The sequence below is a fragment of the Loxodonta africana genome, chromosome 1 (assembly GCF_030014295.1).
Source record: "Loxodonta africana isolate mLoxAfr1 chromosome 1, mLoxAfr1.hap2, whole genome shotgun sequence".
NCBI classification, from domain to species: Eukaryota; Metazoa; Chordata; class Mammalia; order Proboscidea; family Elephantidae; genus Loxodonta; species Loxodonta africana.
Window position 1 is genome coordinate 82,849,260 of NC_087342.1, and position 15,041 is coordinate 82,864,300.

The 15,041-nt window shown below is 39.2% G+C and overlaps 1 non-coding gene across 1 annotated transcript; it reads left to right on the forward strand.

Annotated features, from left to right (window-relative positions):
* The first annotated feature begins 14,701 nt into the window (after window positions 1–14,701).
* On the forward strand, window positions 14,702–14,783 carry TRNAL-AAG (transfer RNA leucine (anticodon AAG)). Its single transcript has one exon. It is a non-coding gene; the product is annotated as a tRNA-Leu (tRNA).
* Window positions 14,784–15,041: the final 258 nt, after the last annotated feature.

Genomic DNA, 15,041 nt, shown 5'->3' on the forward strand with positions numbered 1-15,041 from the left:
CATCATGCTTGCAGAGTACAGGGTCAGTGGAAAAGAGGAAGACCCTCAAGAAGGTGGATTGACAAGGTGGCTCCAACAATGAGCTCAAGCATAACAACGATTTTAAAGATGGCTCAGGACCAGGCAGTGTTTCGTTCTGTTGTGCATAGGGTCACTATGAGTCGGAACCGATTCTACAGCACCTAACAACAACACAATAACAATGGCTAATGATCGTGAGCATTTCCTCATGTATCTGTTAGCTACCTGAATGTCTTCTTTAGTGAAGTACCTGTTCATTTCCTTTCTCCATTTTTTAATTGGGTTACTTGTCTTTTTGTTGTTGAATTTTTGCAGTATCATGTAGGTTTTAGAGATCTGACACTAATCGGAACTGTCATAGCTGAATACTTTTTCCCAGTCTGTAGGTAATCTTTTTATTCTTTTGGTGAAGTCTTTGGATGAACATAAACCCCAACCCAGTGCCGTTGAGTGGATTCCAAACATAGGCGTTTGATTTTTAGGAGCTCTCAGTTATATAGTTTCTCTTCTGCTGTTTCTGCATTGTTAGTAATGTTTTGTACACTGCTTATGCCATGTATTAGGGCTCCTAGCATTGTCCCTATTTTTTCTTCCATGATCTTAATTGTTTTAGATTTTATATTTAAGTCTTTGATCCATTTTGAATTCTTTTTGTGCATGCTGTGAGGTATGGGTCTTGTTTCATTTTTTTTGCAGATGGATATCCAGTGATGCCAGCACCATATGTTAAAGACACTGTCTTTTCTGCATTTAACTGACTTTGGGCCTTTGTCAAATGTCAGCTGCTCTTATGTGGATGGATTTATGTCTGAATTCTCAATTCTGTTCCATCAGTCTATGTATCTGTTGTACCAGTACCAGGCAGTTTTGACCACTACGGTGGTATAATAAGTTCTAAAATCAGGTGGTGTGAGGCCTCCCACTCTGTTCTTCTTTTTCAGTAATGCTTTACTTATCTGGGGCCTCTTTCCCTTCAATATGGACTTGCTGATTTGTTTTTCCATCTCATTAAAAATTGTCATTGGGATTTGGATCGCAATTGCATTGTATTTATAGAACACTTTTGGCAGTATAGACATTTTTACAATGTTGACTCTTCCTATCAATGAGCAGGGTATGTTTTTCCACTTACATAGGGTAGGTCTCTTTCGATTTCTTGCGGTACTGTCTAGTAGTTTTCTTTGTATAGGTCTTTTACGTCTCTGGTTAGAATTATTCCTAAACATTTTATCTTCTTGGGGGCTACTGTAAATGGTATTGATTTGGTCATTTCCTCTTTGATGTTCTTTTTGTTCGTGTAGAGGAATCCAACTGATTTTTGTATGTTTATCTTGTATTCCCATACTCTGCTGAACTCTTCTATTAGTTTCAGTAGTTTTCTGGAGGATTCTTTAGGGTTTTCTGTGTATAAGATCATGTCATCTGCAAATAGAGATACTTTCACTTCTTCCTTACCAATCTGGATGCCCTTTATTTCTTTATCTAGCCTAATTGCTCTGGCTAGGACCAACAGCACAATGTTGAATAAGAGTGGTGATAGAGGGCATCCTTGTCTGCTTCCTGATCTCAAGGGGAATGCTTTCATACTCTCTCCATTTAGGATGATGTTGGCTGTTGGCTTTGTAAAAATGGCCTTTATAATGTTTAGGAATTTTCCTTCTATTCCTATTTTGCTGAAAGTTTTTATCATGAATGAGTGTTGGACCTTTTCTACATCAATTCATAAAATCATACGGTTCTTGTCTTTTGTTTTATTTATATGATGGATTACTTTAATTGTGTTTCTAGTATTGAACCATCCCTGCATACCTGGTAGGAATCCCATTTAGTTCATGGTGAATTTTTTTTTTTTTTGATATGTTGTTGAATTCTGTTGGCTAGAATTTTGTTGATGATTTTTACATCTAAGTTCATGAGGGATATAGGACTGTAATTTTCTTTTTTTGTGGTGTCTTTACCTGGTTTTGGTATCAGGGATATACTGGCTTCATGGAATGAGTTTGGGAGTATTCTGTCCTTTTCTATACTCTGAAACACCTTTAGTAGTAGTGGTGTTAACTGTTCTCTGAAAGTTTGGTAGAACTCTGCAGTGAAGCCATCTGGGCCAGGGCTTTTTTGTTGTTGGGAGTTTTTCATTTACCTTTTCAATCTCTTCTTTTGTTATGGGCTTATTTAGTTGTTCTACCACTGTGTTCGTTTAGGTAGGTAGTGTGTTTCTAGGAATGCAACCATTTCCTCTAGGTTTTCAAATTTGTTAGAGTACAATTTTTTGTAGTAATCTGACATGATTCTTTTAGTTTCAGTTGAGTCTTTTGTGATATCATCGTCTCATCTCTTATTTGGGTTATTTACTTCCTCTCTTATTTTTCTTTTGTCAGTTTGGCCAATGGTTTATCAATTTTGTTGATTTTTTCAGAGAACCAGCTTTTGGTCTTGTTAACTCTTTCAATTGTTTTCCCATTCTCTATTTCATTTAATTCTGCTCTAATTTTCATTATTTGCTTTCTTCTGGTGCCTGAGGGTTTCTTTTTTGCTCTCTTTCTATTTGTTCAGGTTGTAGGGATAATTCTTTGATTTTTGGCCCTTTCTTCTTTTTGTATGTGCACATCCATCGATATAAATTGACTTCTGAGCACTGCTTTAGCTGTGTCCCAAAGGTTCTGATAGGAACTGTTTTCATTCTCATTAGATTCCGTGAATTTATTTCATCCTTAATGTCTTCTATAACCCAGTCATTTTTGAGCAGGTTGTGGTTCAGTTTCCAAGTGTTTGATTTCTTTTCCCTGCTTTTTCTATTATTGATTTCTGCTTTTATGGCCTTATTGTCAGAGAAAATGCTTTGTAATATTTTGGTGTTTTGGATTTTGCTAAGGCTTCCTTTATGACGTAATGTGTGGTCTATTCTAGAGAATGTTCCATGTGCACTGGAAAAGAAAGTATAGTTGGCTGCTGTTGGGTGGAGTATTCTGTATATGTCTATGAGGTAAAATTGGTTGATTGTGGCATTTAGATCTTCCGTGTCTTTATTGAGCTTCTTTCTGGATGTTCTGTCCTTCACCAAAAGTGGTGTGTTGAAGTCTCTTACTATAATTGTGGAGCAGTCTATGTCACTTTTCAACGCTGTTAGAGTTTGTTTTATGTAACTTGAAGCCCTGTCATTGGGTGCATACATACCTAATATGGTTTTATCCTTGTATATTGCCCCTTTAATCCTTTGTGGTAGATTTAACTTTAAAGTCTATTTTGTCAGAAATTATTATTGCCACACCTGCTGTTTTTTGATTGTTGTTTGCCTGATATATTTTTTACCATCCTTTGTGTTTTAGTTTGTTTGTGTCTCTAAGTTTAAGGTGTGTCTCTTGTAGGCAACATATAGACAGGCCATATTTTTTAATCCATTCTGCCACTCTCTGTCTCTTTATTGGTGCATTTAGTCCATTTATATTCAGCGTAATTATGGATAGATATGTGTTTTTCTTTTTTTTATGTGTTTAGTGCTGTCATTTTGATGTCTTTTTTGTGTGTTGTTGACAGTTTCTTTTTCCCACTTATTTTTTTGTGCTGACTAATTTATCTTTATATATTGTGTTTTCCTCTTATTTGTCATTGTTGATTTTGTTTTTGCTGAGTCTTTACTTTTTTTTCATATTTTATTTTTATGAGTAGGATCATTAGTCTCTTTTGAGGTTACCTTAATATTTACCCTGATTTTTCTAAGTTTAATCCTAACTTTTACTTCTTTATATCACCTTGATTTCCTCTCCATATGAAAGATCTATGACTACATTTCTTAGTCCCTGTCTGTTGATTTAATGTTGTCTTCTTCGAAATAACAGCATATTTTTTTCCATTTTGAGCATTTTTTTAATCTTGATTTATTTTTATAATCTCCCTAACTGGGTTGATATCTGATTACTCTGTCCTGTGTTCTAGTCTTGGGTTGATATCTGACATTATTGATTTTCTAACTAGAAAACTCCTTTTGTATTTCTTGTAGTTTTGGTTTGGTTTTTATGAATTCCTTAAACTCCTGTTTATCTGGAAATGTCCTAATTTATCCTTTATATTTGAGAAACAGTATTGCTGGATATATGATTCTTAGATGGAAATTTTTTCCTTCAACACTTTATATAAGTCATCCCTTTTTCTTCTTGCCTGCATAGTTTCTGCTAAGCAGTTTGAGCTTATTCTTATTCACTCTCCTTTTTAGGTGAGTTTTTGTTTATCCCTAGCCACTCTTAAAATTCTTTCTTTATCTCTGGTTTTGGCAAGTTTGATTATAATATGTCTTGGCGACTTTCTTTTGAGATCTACCTTATGTGGCATTTGATGAGCATCTTGGATAGACATCCTCTCATCTTTCATGATATCAAGGAAGTTTTCTGCCAACAAATTGGCTAAACAGGGAAGTAAAATTAATATTATTATTTATAACTCAAATTTCCATGTGGGAAATAAGGGTAGGAAGGCTAGAGAAGCCAGAAGACACCTAGTGTATGTGCCAGAGTGTTGTAGTCAGAAAACAGGCCATGGCGTGACTGAAGATAAAGAGGAGGATGGAAAATTAATAAAAACGCTCATTTGGGTGACAGCTCGTCTTTCAGAATTGGCCTCTCTGGAATGAATGAGGAACTTGCACCAACAGAGATTTCCCAATTTCTGTGCATGGATTTACGGGTAGGAGCGTTGTTGAGAGTAATATCGGATGAGCCGGCTGCTTTGATATAAATCACTACTGCAACTGAGGAAATTTGCTAGATTTTGCTTGAAATGAAAAGAGTAAAAAAATCAAATTCCTGTTTGTTTGTTCCACGTATTTCTACACTTAGATGAAATCTACTGAAAATGAACTTCTTCCTAAAGAATTCTATCCGGCTCCTCTACATTTCACATACTGCTCTTAGCTCAGAAGGAGTCTAAAGAGGGGTACTGTAGCCACAGAAAATCAGAGACTCTGTACAATCAATAATAACTACATAGTCAGCCACCTTTTCCTCAGTTCTAGCCCTAGTGGAGCAATGGTTAAGTGTTCAGGCTGTTAACCAAAAGGTCAGTAGTTCAAATCAATTACCCAATACTTTGAAACTTTTTGGGTTAGTTCTATTCTACCTTGTAGGATCCCTATGAGTCTGAATTAATTCAAAGGCAACTTTTTTTTTTTTTTTTAAGTATAGGTGTGGACCTGGGTGTTGGTGGTTAACAGTTTGGCTACTAACTGTAAGGACACCATTTCAAATCTATCATTGTTGGAAGCCCAATGGATAGGGTCATTATAACTCGGAATCCGCTTGACAGCATCAGGTCAGTTTTTTCTGTTTGTTTGTTTTTGTTTTTTTGGTTAGAATAGGTGCAGAGACAATACAGGTGAGTCCTTTGCATGTCAAGTAGGTGACCTCAAAATTGACTAAGGGATAGCCTGTGACAGAATGATAGAAGGTAGATAGTTGCAGCTTTTGGAAAGAAAAGGGGATGATGCATTATGAAAGGTCTCCAGTCTCTTGGATTCTCACCTCTATCATAACCAATCCCTGCTATCCTATGGACAAAATAGCCTTTTCTCACCTTCAAGCCTTCCTCTCCAAGGTCTCTGTACAGGATTTTCTCCAGGTTTAGGGAAAAACACAAAGAAACCTTTTAGTTCATATCCTGGACTGCATGATCAAATTCACATTGATTCATCAAGGTTATTTTTATTCTTAGCTCAACAATTGAAAATATTTATAGGGAAACTAGGATCATTCAACAAGGATGTGGCAACTGTCCTGAAACAGTGTAGACCTTATCCGAGGTCCTTGGGTTAATGTGACTATTCTCTTCTCTTTAGACCCTTGAGTGTTTAGGATTTGCACTCCATTTCTGCTTTTGCAGCTTCTTCACAGATGGGACTCACCCAACCACACCCAGACACTGGGTTCATTCAGGTCAGGTAGACAAAGAAGTTGCTATGCACTTCAATGGCTTCTTTCTGCTCCATACCCATGACTGTGAATGAGAGGTTGGCAAGACAGGGCGGTGAGTCTTCGCATTCCCAGCCCGTAGGGTTGAACACTGGCTTCTCAATGTCTTAGAGCATGCCAGAGGACAAAATGAGACAAGAAAATGGCTCTCCTCTTTGGCAGGAATGAATTCTTCTTCACCTAACATTATTTCAGAATTCTGTGTTGTCCAACCCAAAGAAGGAACAATGTTATTTCCCAAGAGTTGGAGCAGGTTTTTCTTCTTTCAGATTCTCTGGCTTCTTAACACTCATCGTTTCCACCAAATCGTCTTAAACAGTCTGCTTAGTCTTTGGGAAGTGCAGCTGGTGGCCCATGTACCAGTGAGTAATGAGGGTGCTTACAGAGAATGTATGAATAAGAATGACATCAAATAACTTTATGAGAGCACCAATGTCCCAACAAGTCAGTAAAGAAAGAAGCACCAAGGCCAAAACAAGTCAGATTAAGAAGGAAGTAAGTTTCTGAGACTACTAGCAGGCTTTGAGAGAGGAGAATGGGTGTACTGGGGATTGAACCCTGGGTCTTGTGCATGCTAAGCGCGCGCTGTACCTCTGAGCTATACCCCCGGTAAAAAGCCTGTCTCAGAGGATTCATCATGGCTGTTCTCCTATTTTGGAGGACTACTGTCAAGACAAAATTACTTTATGGTCAATTTCCCTGTTTCCAAACCCCCTACACTGCACTCTCTCAGACATCGATACACCAAGAGAAGAATACCTTAGTGCTAGAAAGAAAGACATCGTTCCTGGTCGGTGGTCTTCCACAAGACTGCCCGCAACCTGCTTCCATACATTCCATCACCTGGCTGAGTCCCGGGATATAGCCTTCTTTTGTAACTTGTCTGAATATAACTTTCTGTATGCTTTTGACTCTTGGAAACATATTGATGTTTCACATAGGCAAATAAATAAATAAAACTAAGTCAAGTGTGTGTGAGAGAATGCTCTAAATATGAATACAAATGGAAACAAATGTAGCCTATTTCAAAAGAATGACATATCCTCATAGTGGAAAAAAAGAGAGAACTGATTCAAGAAAATGTTTTACACAATGTTTCATCCTAATCGTAAGAAAAAAAAAATCACAAATATTAAACTCTATGTACCTGAGTTTTTTTTAATAGTGCTATATTTTTTTATGGGTGTAGCAATTCTCATATCACTTCGTGAAAGTTTTAGGCTTGAGTAAATGAGTACATATATTGAGGTTCTTGGAACCCAGGGCTCTCACTGTGGGAGATATAAGGAAAACACAAAGCTGGAATGGGGGAAGGTAAGAAATTCCCTTTTGGCGCTGGATGGGTATTCCCGTTCCCAACAAGGTTGATTTCGACTCATAGAGACTCCACGTGTAAACAGAGGAGAACTGCTCCATAGGGTTTCCTAGGCTGCAATCTTTACGGGGAAACCTGGTGTCAAAACCTACGATTTGCTGTCGAGTCCGTTCCGATTCATAAGAATTCGGAAGATTTACTCCATAGGGTTTCCAGGCCTGGCACAGCGGTTAAATCTATCGACCACTAACTGTAAAGTTCGGCGGTCCGAAACTGATCTTGGCTTCAGCAGGAGGAAAAATGCGGCACTCTGCTTCTGTAAAGTTTGACAGTATTGGAAACCCTAAGGCGTAGCTATGAGTCGGACTCGACAGCAGTGGGTTTGCTTCCGGTGTTTTTAATCTTTAAGGAAGCAAAATATTTTTTATTACGGAAGCAGCGCCACCTTAATCACTGAGTCACCAAGGCTTCTAAACACAGATACAGATTTAAAAACAAAAAACAAACACAGTTCTATATTGTATAAACGTACTACTCAGCTCTGTTAGAATCCTAAGCCTTGTAGTGCACCTGTTTTATAAGAAAATAATTATGCAAAACTAACTAAAGCTGTTGAAATCCAGAATCTTTAAATCTTCCAGTCCAATGCTATTTCAATTAAGCACTTTCCTCTAACTGTAAAGGCTTTTTTAGTCATTCCTACAAAATATTATCAAGGCTCCTGTGTTTTCAAATACTTAGTCTTAACTTATTCTGTATTATCCACTCACTCAGCCAAAATTATACGGATTCAGTTGTAATCCATGTCTGAAAATGGGATCCAATTTTAAGAGACGTGAAAAGTTGGCAGAGCAGGAGAAGGGCAAGACATGGGAGGAATAGGTAAAACAGGAAGAAGCTTTGCTTCTTGATAAACACAGGAGTTTCCATGCTTCAAACACTGCTCATAAACCTAAAGAAATTTCCATTGAAATGATCGAGCCTGTTCTTTCTCCCTTCCTTCAGTCTTTCTTTTTCTGTCTTGCTCTTTGATGACACTAGAAAGGGTAACACATGATTACTGAGCACACTGAAAACTTGGCATCAGGATTGGAGGAAGGCTCATTAACAACCTTTGATTTGCAGATGACAACCTTGCTAGCTGAAAGCCAAGGGGTTTTAAAGCACTTACTGATGAAGATCAAAGACTACAGCCTTCAGTATAAATTACATCTCAATGTAAAAAAAAAAAAAAAAAAAAATCCGCATAATTGAGCCAATAAGCCAAATCATGATAAATGGAGAAAATACTGAAGTTGTCAAAGACTTCATTTTACCTGGACCCACAATCAACACTGATGGAAGCAGCAATCAAGAAATCAAATGACGGATTCCGTTGGGCAAAACTGCTACAAAAAAACTTCTTTAAAGTGTTAAAAAGAAAAGACGTCGCCTTGAAGATTCAGGTGCACCTGACCCAAGTCGCAGTGTTTTCAATTGCCTCACATGCATGCAAAAGCTGGACAATGAATAAGGAAGATCAAAGAAGAATTCAGGCAAAAAATATTGAACATACCAAGGACTGCCAGAAGAAAGAACAAATCTGTCTTGGAAGAAGTACAACCAGAATGCTCCTCAGAAGGAAAGATGGCAAGACTCTGTCTCACATGCTCTAGATGTGTTAGCAGGAGGGACCAGTCCCTGGAGAAGGACATCAGGGTTGGTAAAGTAGAGGGTCATTGAAAAAGAGGAAGATCCTCAATGGGATGGATTGACACAGTGGCTGCAACAGTGGGTTCAAGCATAACACTGATTGTGAGGATGGCACAGGACCAGGCAGTGTTTCATTTTGTTGTATATAGGGTCGCTATGAGTCAGAATCAACTTGACAGCACCAAATAACAACAGTACATGATCTTGGTACTTCAACTAACTGCTTCATTTTCCCGTGTTCTTTTTACAGCCACTGGACCCAACCACCCAATGGTTTATCCCTGTGACCATCTCCAGTGAATTGCCCTTGGTTTGGAAACATCTAGTAGATTATGACACCACTCCACTTCCAGCAGCAGCCAGTGACTGACTGGAGGGAGTGGAAGGTGCAAAATTCCAAACCCCTTAACTCAAGGACAAGGGTGCTATGCGATTTATACACCAGCACCCCTGTCACGTGGGTCATGCTAAATCTAGGCTTCACCCAAGAACACATTATTGCTTGGTTACTTTATTTGTCCCATCCTGAAGAGCACTCCCTCAATAAATGATGTACCTCTGAATTCCTGTAGCAGACTCCTAATATTCTAGAGACAGGAAATAGGCTGATAAAACTACTCAGCTGCAAAGACATGCTTTGTTTCTATTCTTGTTAGGTGCTGTCCAGTCAGTTCCAACTCATAGCAACCCTTGTTATAACAGAAAGAAATACTTCCCAGACTTACACTATCTTCACAATGTTTGAGCCCATTGTTGCAGCCACTGTGTCAATCTATATAATTGAGGGTCTTCTTTTTTTGTTTACCTGTTTTACCAAGCTAGATGTTCTGCTCCAGGGAGAAGTCCCTCCTGAAAACATGTCCAAAATATGTGAGATGAAGTCTCGCCATCCTTGCTTCTAAGGAACATTGTGGCTGTATTTCTACCAAGACAGATTTGTTCTTTCTTCTAGCAGTTCATGGTATATTCAAAATTCTTCAACGAGGTCATCCTTCAAAGGTATCAATTCTTCTCCAGCCTTCCTTAATCATTGTCCAGCTTTCACATGCATATGAGGTGATTGAAAATACCATGGCTTGGGTCATGTGCACCTTAGTCCTCCTCAAAGTGACATCTTTGCTTTTTTATACTTTAAAGAGGCCTTTTGTAGCAGATTTGCCCAACACAGTGCATGACTCGATTTCTTGACTGTTGCTTCCATGGGCATTGATTGTGGATCCATGTAAAATGAAATCCTTAACAACTTCATTATTTTCTCACTTTAATCGACTAAATGGCACTGGGTTTGAGTTTATCATGACATGGCTTATTGGTCCAGCTGTGATGATTTTTCATTTCCTTATATTGAGGTGTAATCCATGCTGAAGGCTGTGGTATTTGAGTTTCATCCCTAACTGCTTCAGATCCCCCTTCCTTTCAGCAAGCAAAGTTGTGTCATTTGCATATGGAAAGTTTTTAATGAGTCTTTCTCCAATCCTGATGTCCTGTTCTTCTTCATACAGTCCAGCTTCTGGGATTATTTGCTCAGCATACAGATTGAATAAGTATGGTGAAAGGACACAACCTTCATACACACTTTTTCTGATTTCAAAACACACAGTATCTCCTTCTTCTGTCCAAAAACTGCCTCTTGGTCTATGCACAGGTTCTGGGTGAGCATGACTGAATGTTCTGGAATTCCTATTCTGCACAATGCTATGCATAATTTGTTATGATGCACACAGGTGAATGCCTTTGCATAGTTAATAAAACACAGGGAAACATCTTTCTGGTATTCTCTGCTTTCAGCCAAGATCCATCTGACATCAGCAATGACGTCCCTCATTCCATGTCCTATTTTTAATCCAGCTTGAATTTCTGCTAGTTCCCTGTTGATATACTGTTGCCACCATTTTAGAAATATCTTCAGCAAAATTTTACTTTTGAGTGCTGTTGATGATATTATTCAATTATTTCTGCATTTTGTTGGATCACCTCTCTTTGGAATGGGCACAAACATGGATCACTTCCAGTAGGTTGACCAGATAACTGTCTTTCAAATTTCCTGGCGGAGGTAAGTGCGTGCTTTCAGGGTTGCACTTCTTTTTCTTTCTTTTTTTTTTTTTTTAAAACATCTCAATTGATAGTCCATCAATTCTGGAGACTCGTTTTTTGTCAGTGCCTTCAGAACATCTTGGATTCTTCCTTCAATATCGTTGGTTCTTGATCACATGCTACCTCCTGAAGTAGTTGAACTTTGCACAATTTTCTTTGGTATAGTTACTCTATGTGTTTCTTCCATCTTCTTTTGATTCTTCCTACATCATTCAATATTTTGCCCTAGGACCCTTCATTACTACAACTCAAGGTTTGAATTTTTTCCTCAGTTCTTTCAGCTTGAGAAAGGCCAAGTGTGTTTTTCCCTTTTGGTTTTCTAACTCCGGAACTTTGCACATTTCACTGTAATACTTGGCTTTGTTTTCTTGAGCTGCCCTTTGAAATTTTCTATTCAGTTCTTTTACTTCATCATTTCTCCCATTCACTTTAGCTGGTCAACATTCAAGGGCAAGTTTCAGCGTCTCTTTTGGCATCCATTTTTGTTCTTCCTTTTTTTCCTATGTTTTTAATGACTTCTTGCTTTCTTCATGTATGATCTCCTTGATGTCATCCCATAACATTTCTGGTCTTTGGTAATTAGTGTTCAGTGTGTCAAATCTGTTCTTGAGATGGTTTCTAAATGTGGATGGGATATACTCAAGGTCACACTTTGGTTTCGTAGACTGGTTTTAATTTCCTTCATCTTCAACTTGAACTTAGGTATAACAAATTCACTGTTCCTCTGTTTGCTCCTGGCCTTATTCTGACTGTGCATGTTCAGTTTCTCCATCCTTTCTTTCCACAGATTTATTCGACTCGATTCCTATGTATTCCGTTTGGTGAGTTTCATGTGTATAGTAACAGTTTAAGTTGTTGAAAAAAAGGTACATACAATGAAGAAGTCATTGGTCTCGCAAGATTCTGTCATGCGATCTGCAGCACTATTTCTATCACCAAGGCTATATTTTACAACTACTTGTCCTTCCTCTTTGTTTCCAAGTTTCACAATTCAATCACCAGTAATTATCAAGACATCTTGATTGCATGTTCGATCAATTTCAGACTGCAGAAGTTGGTTAAAAACAAAAAAATGTGCTCTTCATTTTTCATGAAAATGGAAGGATGACTCTGAGAGGATGACTCCGATGGCAGAGTTGTAAAACCACGGAACATTAACTCCAGGCTTTGACAACTAATGTTATTTACCTGGCTGGATTTAGATACTTCTTGGGACCAGTGACTCCTTTTTGTCTTTCAAATTTCTTCCCTTCTTTAACTGAAATGTGTAGAACTCTTGTCCTATGCCTGTCTCACCTCTGTATTTTGGGGAGCAGATAATTTGTTTGTTGAATTTCACAGGTAATCAGGAATTGTATCTCAGGATGGATTATACCCAGAGCTTCACTCATACCTAATTTAGAGGCTATATATAATAGAAGATTTAGGACTTTTGAGCTGATGAGACTTAGATGATAATTTTGGTCTTTGAGTTGATACTGTAATGGGTTGAGATTTGGGAGGATGGGGGGATGAAGTGAATGTTTTTACATGTGGGGTAGTTATGAATCTTTGTAGACCAGAGGGAAGACTATAGTTTGTGTAATGTCCCCCTAAAACTTGCCTTGTCCTAATGTCCCAAAAATGTGAATGTGTTATATTATATGGCAAAAGGTATTTTGCAGACTTGATTAAGCTAAGGATCTTTCAATGGAAAAAAAATTTCTACTTTTTCTGGGTGGGCCCAATGTAATCACAAGATCCTTAAAGGAGGTAGACAGGTGGGCCAGAGTCAGAAAAAGAAATGAGACAACAGAAGCAGAGATCAGCATGATGCAGCCATGAGCCAAAGAATGTGGGGTGGTCTCAGATGCTAGAAAGCACAAGGAATGAATTCTCCACCATAGGCTCCAGAAACAACGCAACTCTGCCAACTTTTTGAGTTTAGTTCCCTAGGACCCCTTTCAGGCTTCTGACTCCCAGAACTGAAAATAATAAATTTGTGTTTTTAGAAGCCATTAAATTTGTGATAATTTGCTACAGTAGCAATAGGCAACTAATCCAGAGGCTGGTATTAGGTTGTGCTGTAGTCAGCATAATGAAAAACCATCTTGCCACCAAAAGAAATTAATGAAGTTTTTTAAGAATTCACATCACTCAAGAGTACTGAGTGTTCCTTTTGGAATCTGCTTCATACTCAAAAACTTGATCGGTGCTATAATTTACCCTACTACTACGCTTCTTTTTCAAGAGAGTTTAGAATAGACAATGAATAAACAAATAAATAAGACTCCTTTTGCCCTCTCTGAGGCTCGAACTCAGGATCTTCAGATTATGACACATTAAGCGCTGCCTACTGCACTAAGAAGACCAAACCAAAACCAAACCCAGTGTCGTCCAGTCGATTCCTACTCATCACAACCCTATAGAACAGAGTACAACAGCCCCATAGAGCTTCCAAGGAGCTCCTGACCGATTTGAACTGCCGATCTCTTGGTTAGCGCTTAACCACTACGCAACCAGGGTTTCCGCATTAAGGAGGCACTCGCTTATATACCTTTTAGTAAATATCTCAGCTGGAAATATTTCAAGCATCAGTGAAATTACTGAAGCATTAGGCTGTCATATACCATACTCCAACAGTGGAGTCCCGGTTGCATAGTCATTAAGAGATGGGCTGGTAAACAAAAGGCCGGCAGTTCGAATCCATCAGCTCCTCGTTGAGAACAGTTTGGGCAGTCCTACTCTGTCTTAAAGGTCGACTGGATGGCAAGGGTTTTCGTGGTTTTTTACACGCCTCCACTCGCAAAAAAGAATTGGTGCTACCTCATAACGTAAGTTTGCTGTTGCTCTCAGTTTGTCACATAGCCTTGATCAAAATCATTTCAGGATTTTACCCCCGACTAAATAAATATTCAACAGAGTAAAGTTTTGCACTACCGCTTTAAACGTCACTTACAGCTGGTTGACATTCAGCAAATTACTTACCATCTCTGTGGCTGGAGAGTAACTGCACCTAGCCTTGAGGCAGTTTGGAGGACTGAATGACAGTAAATATAAGGAGAGTGAATAGCAAGTAATAAATTTCCAATAACCAAACCCAGTGCCGTCCAGTCGATTCCGACTCGTAGCGACCCTATAGAGCAGAGTAGAACTGCCCCGTAGAGTTTCCAAGGAGCGCCTGGCAGATTCGAACTGCCGACCGTTTGGTTAGCAGCCGTAGCACTTAGCCACAGCGCTAAAATCAACTGGAGGACAGTCCCTAAGTCACCCACACCAGGCAGCGCCGCCTAGGACAGCCGGGCGCATCCACGTACAGAGAGCAGCTACAGGGAACCTGGAGCCACCCTCACCGCCCGCGACTCCGCCCCCATCGACTCCGCCCCCATCGACTCCGCCCCCATCGACTCCGCCCCTCTCCATACCCCCATCAGGCACCCCAACCGCGTGTAGAGATCATCGCTTTACCCAGGCGGTTGTGTCGATCTCGGCTCCAATTTGAGACCGAGGCGGTACCAATTTTAGTTATTTATCGGTGTTTTGGACGAGTACCACATAGAAATGTTCTATGAAGAGAATAACATGGTGGAAAACAATTTTGTACACTGGTAAACATAATGATTTGAAACATTGCAGGCTGCATGGTAGCGTGGCCGAGCGGTCTAAGGCGCTGGATTAAGGCTCCAGTCTCTGCGGGGGCGTGGGTTCGAATCCCACCGCTGCCAACTCTATTATAAATTGAATCCATCAGAGAATGGATTTACCGTAAAACCTAACTTCTTGAGATCCAGTCGCTTTCGGTTCGTAGCGATCCTGTATACCTCAGAGTGAAACTGCTCCATAATGTTTGCAAGGAACCGCTGGTGGATGTGAACTTTTTGTTGGCAGCCGAGCTCTCAGCTAGGGCGCCCTTGGAGAACAATAAAAAAGCATTTATCAAGGTTAAGATAAATTACGGTCTTTTAAAGAAAACGAGACTACTG